This window comes from Quercus lobata, unplaced genomic scaffold (genome assembly GCF_001633185.2).
Source record: "Quercus lobata isolate SW786 unplaced genomic scaffold, ValleyOak3.0 Primary Assembly Scq3eQI_270, whole genome shotgun sequence".
NCBI classification, from domain to species: domain Eukaryota; kingdom Viridiplantae; phylum Streptophyta; class Magnoliopsida; order Fagales; family Fagaceae; genus Quercus; species Quercus lobata.
Window position 1 is genome coordinate 1 of NW_022155013.1, and position 10,000 is coordinate 10,000.

At 32.8% G+C, this 10,000-nt stretch overlaps 3 non-coding genes across 3 annotated transcripts; 1 reads left to right on the top strand and 2 right to left on the bottom strand.

Moving 5' to 3' along the window:
* Positions 1 to 3,506: 3,506 nt before the first annotated feature.
* Positions 3,507 to 3,579, bottom strand: TRNAF-GAA. Its single transcript has one exon. It is a non-coding gene; the product is annotated as a tRNA-Phe (tRNA).
* A 1,787-nt stretch (positions 3,580 to 5,366) lies between these two features.
* TRNAT-UGU lies at positions 5,367 to 5,439 on the top strand. The gene has a single exon. It is a non-coding gene; the product is annotated as a tRNA-Thr (tRNA).
* A 1,250-nt stretch (positions 5,440 to 6,689) lies between these two features.
* Positions 6,690 to 6,776, bottom strand: TRNAS-GGA. Its single transcript has one exon. It is a non-coding gene; the product is annotated as a tRNA-Ser (tRNA).
* Positions 6,777 to 10,000: the final 3,224 nt, after the last annotated feature.

Consider the following 10,000-nt stretch of genomic DNA (forward strand, 5'->3'; position numbering starts at 1 on the left):
CCATCTATTCAATGCTAGGCATAATGAGTATCAAGACCTCAAAAAATTCTTTTTTCGTCCTATCTTATGAGCTTTAAGGTGTATGAAGTTTCATATTTGCTTCTTTAAGTTAAGCGGAAGCGGGTCGATAGAGACATACTCCATTTAACTTAAGTTAATCTAGGCCAAAAGCAGACCTACGTCAGGATAATCCTTCTTTGAAACACTTTGGTAGTGCTCCTTTTTATTGGAATCAAAATAATGAATCCGAGCACACGGAGCCATCTCTTTATCTTTATGTCAAGAAAAAATATGGTAGACTAGCCGATATTTCTTTCAGTTTATGAAAGAGCCCAATGCACAAAAAAATGCATGTTGGGTCTTTGAAACGGTTCAAATCATTTTGATAATAATTAGTTTGATCTGTTTTACCGAGAAGGTCTACGGTTCGAGTCCGTATAGCCCTATAATCTAACTAGAATAAAAAAATAAATAGATTTTATTTCAATTTAGAATATGAATTTCTAATAGAAATTTCATTTTTAATAATAATAGAATTCTAAACAAAACAATTAGAATGCTATTTAAATTAAAATTCCTTTTCTTTAGCTCTTTATATCCTTTAGTTCCTTCTAATCAATTTATATAAAATTCAAATCCGAAGTGAAGTGAAACCGCGAGACTCTTAGTTTTATAGCTTAGTTTTATAGTATAAATAGAAATAGTATAAAAGTAATATATATATATTAGAAATGGGATTCGAGTGGATGAATCGTGAGCGGAAGGTTGACACGTGCCGAAACAAACAGGCGAAACTAAGCAGTTCGATCCAAATGAAGTTTTGTTTTGACTAAAGAGTTATGGATGGCTTGACAATTCATTCCAATTCCAATCAACTAATCCGGCATATTTTCCGCATGCAAGGAGTCCGTCTATGTTTCTACTTTACGAATATGATATTTTCTGGGCATTTCTACTAATAGCAAGTGCTATTCCTATTTTGGCATTTTTGATTTCGGGAGTTTTAGCCCCGATTCGCAAAGGGCCAGAGAAACTTTCTAGTTATGAATCGGGAATAGAACCAATGGGTGATGCTTGGCTCCAATTTCGAATTCGGTATTATATGTTTGCTCTAGTTTTTGTTGTTTTTGATGTTGAAACGGTTTTTCTTTATCCATGGGCAATGAGTTTTGATGTATTGGGTATATCCGTATTTATAGAAGCTTTCATTTTCGTGCTTATCCTAATTGTTGGTTCAGTTTATGCATGGCGAAAAGGAGCATTGGAATGGTCTTAGCTCTTGAATATTCAGACAATAAAAATAAAGATAAAGAAAGTAAAAAAAAAACATTGAAACGGTTATGAATTCCATTGAGTTTCCCTTACTTGATCGAACAGCCCCCCAAAAAAATTCAGTTATTTCAACTACATCAAATGATCTTTCAAATTGGTCAAGACTGTCCAGTTTGTGGCCGCTTCTATATGGTACCAGTTGTTGTTTCATTGAATTTGCTTCATTAATAGGCTCACGATTCGACTTTGACCGTTATGGGCTGGTACCAAGATCGAGTCCTAGACAGGCAGACCTAATTTTAACTGCGGGTACAGTAACAATGAAAATGGCTCCTTCTTTAGTGAGATTATATGAACAAATGCCTGAACCAAAATATGTTATTGCTATGGGAGCATGTACAATTACAGGGGGTATGTTCAGTACCGATTCTTATACTACTGTTCGGGGGGTCGATAAGCTAATTCCTGTAGATGTCTATTTGCCAGGTTGTCCACCTAAACCGGAGGCAGTTATAGATGCTATAACAAAACTTCGTAAAAAACTATCTCGAGAAATCTATGAAGATCGAATTAGGTCTCAACAGGGGAGTCGGTGTTTTACTATCAACCACAAGTTTTATATTGGACGAAGTACTCATACTGGAAATTATGATCGAGGATTACTCGATCAACCACCATCTACATCGATTTCGGAGATCCCTCTTGAAATATTTTTCAAATACAACAAGAGTTCAGTATCTTCCCCCGAATTAGTGAATTAGGCAGGATTTTTTTTTTTTCACATTTTTTTACATAATAACAAACAATAATTTTCATAAATTTCATCGTAAATGTGAAATACTTAACTTATAGAGACAAATAGAAGTTTTATACAAATCAAAATGTGGGAGAGATAAAAAAGATGCAAGGTCGTTTGTCTGCTTGGCTAGCCAAACATGGGTTAGTTCATAGATCTTTGGGCTTCGACTACCAAGGAATAGAGACTTTACAAATAAAGCCTGGGGATTGGCATTCCATTGCTGTCATTTTATATGTATATGGTTACAATTATTTACGTTCCCAATGTGCCTATGATGTAGCACCGGGCGGACTGTTAGCTAGTGTGTATCATCTTACGAGAATAGCTTATGGTATAGATCAACCAGAAGAGGTATGTATAAAAGTATTTGCCCCAAGGTGGAATCCTAGAATTCCGTCTGTTTTCTGGGTTTGGAAAAGTGCGGATTTTCAAGAAAGGGAATCTTATGATATGTTGGGAATCTTTTATGATAATCATCCACGTCTGAAACGTATCTTAATGCCCGAAAGTTGGATAGGGTGGCCCTTACGTAAGGATTATATTGCCCCGAATTTTTATGAAATACAGGATGCTCATTAAATATAAATAATAAAATTAAATATAAAAAATAAGAAACTAATTTTCACTTCTACAACTCCAGGTATTCAAATAATGTTTGTACGTTCTCTTATAGACCAAAGAGCGTAATGGAAGTCTCATTCGCATTCTATTCTAAATGGGCTAAATAAAACGAAATAAAATATAAATCAAATACAAATAAATAATACAAAATAAATAGAATAAAAAAAAAATTGTTTCTATTCAAATAAATATATATATAATATATAAAAATAGAAACAATAAAAAATAGAAATAAAAAGGATAAATAAAAAAAAAACAAGACAATTAAAAAAATACAATTAGTATTAGGATGACCTAAAAGAGTTTCGCATCATGAACTATGTACCACGCACAAAACTTAAATGAGTTCGACAAAGTCACATAGGAGGAAATGAAGAAATAGAATATGAAAAGAAAAGACAACGAAATGAGAGGAGGGCTTGGATTTTATTTGTACTGTATCTGAAATGAATCTTGGTTATTCCCACCTTTCAACTCCGCGAGACTATACCTTTGAGTCTTTCAACCAATTAATTTAACCTTTCTATTTTAATATGTATGAAGTATTAACTATCTAAAGTATTAACATTGTTTTTGAACGGTAAGAGACACCGTATGAACAAATAAAAAAGAAAAGGAAGTCAAATCTCATTTTTTTTTATTTTACAGATTTTATAGACATACTCTTTACTCATCTATTCTATAATTCTAGAAAGGGTATATTCTCAGACACCTAGATAGATAAGTATCTATCATGATATAGACTAGTAATGAATATGTATGTTGACCCATATCAATTCATTTGTAAAACGGATACTCATACAAATAAATCATGTGCCAGGAACCAGATTTGAACTGGTGACATGAGGATTTTCAGTCCTCTGCTCTACCAGCTAAGCTATCCCGACCATTATCCGTGCATCGTCCTTATTTTAATAGATAACTTGAGTTTATGTCAATTAAAAAGACAAAAAAGTCTTACTTTATCCAGACCCTGTAATTTCTTGGATCTTCAAAAAGAAAACTTTATAAGTTTTAATACAGTACAAGAAATGATATGTATTGTTAATCATTCAAATTGGAAGTGGGGATACCTTCCTCAAAGATGTTCATTTGTACGCGTATCATATATATCACAAATATTGTAATAAGAAAAAAAAATTTCCAATCAGATCCATTTGTAAAAGAGTAGAATGATTGAAAAACATAACGAATTTTAAACCGCTAACGAAACGAAAAGAGCGGATCGGATAAATAATTGGGGAATCAAACGGGCCTTTTTGGGGATAGAGGGACTCGAACCCTCACGATTTCTAAAGTCGACGGATTTTCCTCTTCCTATAAATTTCATTCTTGTCGGTATTGACGTGTGGAATGGGACTCTATCTTTATTCTCGTACGATAAATTTTATTAATAAATATTCGATTCTTTCTTCAATTTGGATCGATTCACAACAACTCTTTCGATTTTTATTTATATTATTTATAGAAATATAAATAAATAAAGATTCGGGTCGTCATTAATCATTTGAGATAGGATTTCAGTACATATACGTATGTATATAGGTTTATCCTTTCTGTAGTTTTGATATAAGGATTACGTTAATGTAATAACGTAAAGAAGTTAACCCCACTTGTTAGAACAGCTTCCATTGAGTCTCTGCACCTATCCTTTTTTTATTCTTGCTTTCTTCTGAACCCTTATTTGTTTTCGTAAAATAGGATTTGGCTCAGGATTGCCCATTTTTAATTCCAGGGTTTCTCTGAATTTGAAAGTTATCACTTGGTAAGTTTCCATACCAAGGCTCAATCCAATTAAGTCCGTAGCGTCTACCAATTTCGCCATATCCCCCATTTTTATTTTGTTGTTTTAAGATTAGGATCTCATTATGATGTCCTTCCTCGCTTTTTTCCTTTTTCTTTCATTTATGCCGGAATCTTTGAATTTATTAGATACCAATTCCTATATCGAAAAGTGTTTACTCCTATTTTTTTATTGTTTATCTCATTTCATCTCTATCGAAGATCCAGAGTTGATCCAATCAGAAATGATTCTATCATTTCTGTATCCGCAATTCAATATAGATATATATTATCTATACCAATATAGATTATGTATGCCTCTCTTTCTTTTATATCATTTTTATCGTGTAATTTGAGATACTCGAACGGTCGATTCTTTTTTTTTTGTTTTATCTTTCCGAACGAAAGCGGAGGAATCTTTCATTATGATCTGGATTACGGCCTTCTCTTTTTCATTTTTTTTTTATTCGTAGCCTTTACTTTTTTAATTTCCTTAAGTTAAGGCGGCCCCTCTATAACATAACTAAAAATGACTAAAAAAAAAGAAATTTATTAATATAAATTTCTTATTATATTATTCTATTAATTTCTAATTGATCTAACTATTTAGAATTAGAATTATTTCAAATTAGAATCTATCTTAGAATCTATCTAGAATTAGAATAAATAAGTAAGATTAGAATGTGTAGAATAAGATTCTAATCTAATTAGATTCCATTTCGAATATTAATCGTTATGTTCGAGAATATATTCATTCAACTATTTAATATTTATTTGAAATTCTATTCTATATTCATATTAATTATGGTATGAAAACTAAGAATGAACAATTAATAGCTAAGATCCCAGTAGTTTACTAAATCCCTATGTATGTACAATTTTTGTTATGCGAGCCCGCTTAGCTCAGAGGTTAGAGCATCGCATTTGTAATGCGATGGTCATCGGTTCGATTCCGATAGCAGGCTTTTCTTTATTTTTTTGATTTTTTTACATAATTGATATTGTGAAATCAAAGAATATTGAAAAAGCTTCGTACCCCTTTTTCCAAGAGTCACCGATCTACTATGTCGTAGGAACTTCAAATTCTAAATAAAAAATTAGAGGAGCTAGATCCCTGTATAACAAATCACGAAAAGAACCTTTCATTTTTTTTATAAATATACAAATCCAATACGGTCCGGATATTTATCCAATTCATCTAATTATTCTTTGTGGTAAATACTCTAGGGGATGTCGCTTCATTTATCATTTAGTTTAGTTTTAATTTAAGTTTATGAAATTTCAATAAAATAAGGAGTCTTTATGTCGCGTTACAGAGGGCCTCGTTTCAAAAAAATACGACGTCTGGGGGCTTTACCGGGACTAACTAGTAAAAGGCCTAAAGCCGGAAGCGATCTTAGAAACCAATCACGTTCCAGTAAAAAATCTCAATATCGTATTCGTTTAGAAGAAAAACAAAAATTGCGTTTTCATTATGGTCTTACAGAACGACAATTACTTAAATACGTTCGTATTGCCGGAAAAGCCAAAGGGTCAACGGGTCGGGTTTTACTACAATTACTTGAAATGCGTTTGGATAACATCCTTTTTCGATTGGGTATGGCCTCGACTATTCCCCAAGCCCGCCAATTAGTTAACCATAGACATATTTTAGTTAATGGTCGTATAGTAGATATACCAAGTTATCGCTGCAAACCCCAAGATATTATTACAGCGAGGGATGAACAAAAATCTAGAGCTCTGATTCAAAATTGTCTTGATTCATCTCCTCGTGATGAGGAATTACCAAAACATTTGACTTTTCACCCATTCCAATATAAAGGATTAGTCAATCAAATAATAGATAGTAAATGGGTCTGTTTGAAAATAAATGAATTGCTAGTTGTAGAATATTATTCTCGTCAGACTTAAACCTAATTAAAATAAAACAACAAGGGTTCGGACACCTTTTCCCTCTTTCGCCTAAGCAAAAAGACCGACAAAAGTAAGGAATTTGATATGGGGATCTTTCTCCCATTCAAGGATCATGGATCACGGATCGGTAGGGAAATTTTCATTCCCTGTTGTCCACTCTTTACAGTATTTTCCGTACTAAATAAATTAGGAATAAGGAATCTATATCAAAATCAAAGAAAGGTCTAAGGAATAATGGTATCCATTGTTATTTGCTTTGATCCATTGCTGTCAATAAGATCGGTGAATTGGTTGAAAGGTACGGAAAGAGAGGGATTCGAACCCTCGGTAAACAAAAGCCTACATAGCAGTTCCAATGCTACGCCTTCAACCACTCGGCCATCTTTCCTACACAATGATTATGGCCCCAAAACCGGGTGAATAGTGAGTCATTTCATATTCTATTTTTGAATAGGTATGTAGCGTCGATTCTAACTATAAAAATATAGAAAACGTTTCAGCAAAGAAAAAGCCTTCCTTCAAGGGCAAGGGGGGGGGGATACATTTTTTTGTGAAAACTGTTAAAAAAATAGATATATATATCTATTCATTTTTGCGAAGTCACGTCTTTTTCCAATATTTATTCTTTATTACATTAAAATATTTATACCAGAAGATTTAATCAATGAATTAGAACGAATCAATCGATCCATTTTTTTTTTATACTATGTTTCTAATGGATACGTTTATTTTAGATCATGATTATATTTTCTTTTTTAGACTATGATTCCATATTCATAAAATTTATAAGATTTATTTCCAGTTTTAGATCTTTCAATAATAACTCCTTACTCCCATGGATCTATTTCAAATTCATGAATCATCCCAGGAATTTTTCTATTTGATTCTATAGTTTATACCCACTATGTAATGCACACAACACAAAACAGATGGTTATTCTATTTTCATCATAGAATGATTATTCGAGTCTTTTTAACCTTTGGGTCATATCAATTAAACCTTCTATAATTAGCCGAATCGGTAAGATAAATTCTTTGATTCTTCAACTTCGATGAAATCGGAATAGTTCCTTTCATTCTTAGACAACTACATTTGGATTAAATTAAATCGAATCTAATCGGATTCAAATATTTTCTTCTATTGATTCCTTTCAAAAAAACAAATAATTTGAATAGTTTGAATAGAAGGTCATATCTTTTTTTTAATGATTCTTTTTTATGTTATTTCGTACTGTACAATTAATTCCTTTGTTTGTGGGATCATTTTCTCGCAAGAGGTAGTTAAAATAAAAAAATTATAGAATGGATTGTTACCGATGCCTAGATCTCGGATAAATGGAAATTTTATTGATAAGACCTTTTCAATTGTAGCCAATATCTTATTACGAATAATTCCGACAACTTCAGGAGAAAAAGAGGCATTCACCTATTACAGAGATGGTGCGATTTGATTTTTTTATTTACTGCTTTCAGTCTTCGGAGAAAGATACATTATTCGGGATAGAAAGAATAGAAAGAAAACAAATTTGAAATAAATCTACTCTTTTTGTAAAGGTGAAGTTTGTAAATAAAACAATTCCTTCTGTCGTGTATCCACGATTAATGCAGCCTCAGATGCTTCAATTATCAATTCTAGTATTCAGCGAAAGGTTACACACCTATCCTATGGGTTAAGTCAACCCTACTCCACGAGTACCGATAGGCAGCATAGGGGAAGAAGCACTACGCCTAGGAATCAACAATACGAAAACTTTGTTAGAAATTATACCTTTTCTTTGTCGGGATCGGGACTAAGAAGAATGGTTGGGACAACAAACATCCATCTCGTTCGTATTTTGGATACCCGTATAACCATCGAAGACTGTTGAAGTGACTAATTCCTGGAAATTGAGGGGTGTTAAGGACAAAGAAATTGTTAGAGTTATCATTTTTATAAGGTACTTGATGTTAAGAAAAGATCTTTTACAGGAAGGTTGGCTAGAAATTTCTTGTAAAAACACTAGCCCCCTTCGGTTCATAATGAAATTATTTCAATCTTTTTTGATTCCAGATATTCTTCATTCTTCTCATTATGCACATAAAAATCAAAAAAGGAGGAGCCGTATGAGATGAAAATCTCACGTACGGTTCTGGAACGGAGATTCTTTGAATCGAATGACGACCGTAACGGATGTCAGCTCAATCCGAAGGAAATTATGCGGAAGCTTTACAGAATTATTATGAAGCTATGCGACTAGAAATTGATCCCTATGATAGAAGTTATATACTCTATAACATAGGCCTTATCCATACAAGGAACGGAGAACATACGAAAGCTTTGGAATATTATTTTAGGGCGCTAGAACGAAACCCGTTCTTACCACAAGCTTTTAATAATATGGCCGTGATCTGTCATTACGTGCGACTATCTCCACTATAGAAAGAAAAAAAAAGGAAAGAAAGAGAAAAAAAATGCGCGAATAAATACTCGAAAATAGGCTTTCTACATATCATAGGTATCGTCCAAAACAACGATTTTTATCAGCTGTAGCAAAGAAAAAGAAAGAAACTTCGTAGAAGTCGAAGTAGGAAGTAATAGGTATGCCTAGATCCTTTAGTCTATGGATAAAGAAAGGGTCTAATTGACAGAAAAAGCACCGTAAAGATCAATTAAGTGAGATTTTGGTCCGATACAATAAGAACTGCTTACTTATGTAACGATAGGAGATAAAAGTTAGGAATCAACTTATGTAATAGAGTCGATCCCCTAAGGTATTGAGCAGCGGTGTAGAATCAGATCCCAAAGATAGTAAGTCTTTTCTTCCTTATCAAAGAAAAGACTTTTTCAAAAATTCTATATCTATATAAATTTATATATGAAACCGAGATAGTTACCTTTCAGAAAACTCTAATGATAGCGGAAAGACCTATGTTTTATTCTTCTGAAGGTGGGAGAAAAGATAAAACTAAAACTGATTCAACTATTAATCAAAATTAAAGTTTGAAACTCATCTACTTAACCTCTTTTGGTTAACTCGAAAAAAATGAGATAGATCCATGAGAAATCTCATTCAATTAGATATGGTATTAAAAAAAGGGACACCAAAAGAATTGACTGCTGAGCCGTATGAGGTAGGAAACTCTCAAGTACGGTTCTAAGGGAAGGAATTTCCCTGCCTATTCCGACCGGGGAGAACAGGCCATTCGACAGGGAAATTCTGAAATTGCGGAGGCTTGGTTCGATCAAGCCGCTGAGTATTGGAAACAAGCTATAACGCTTACTCCCGGGAATTATATTGAGGCACAGAATTGGTTGAAGATCACAAGGCGTTTCGAATAGGAGCACTCTGTTTATTTATTATTTTATTTAATTTAGTATTAGTTATAATAAGTTAGATTTGTTATAATATTATTATAATAAAATAAAATTGTTTTGTTTGTTGTACCCATCAGTCAAAATAGAAGGTCCTCCGGAAAGAACCAATCAAAGAATTTCATTATATCCCTTCTAAGATCGTTTTCTATTTCGTCCGGTATTTCGTAGGAATAACCGATACACGGATAGAGTATAGAATATATTTTTTCTGTTAGTAAAACTAAGAAATAAAACTATAATAAAAGAGACTCTTAAATA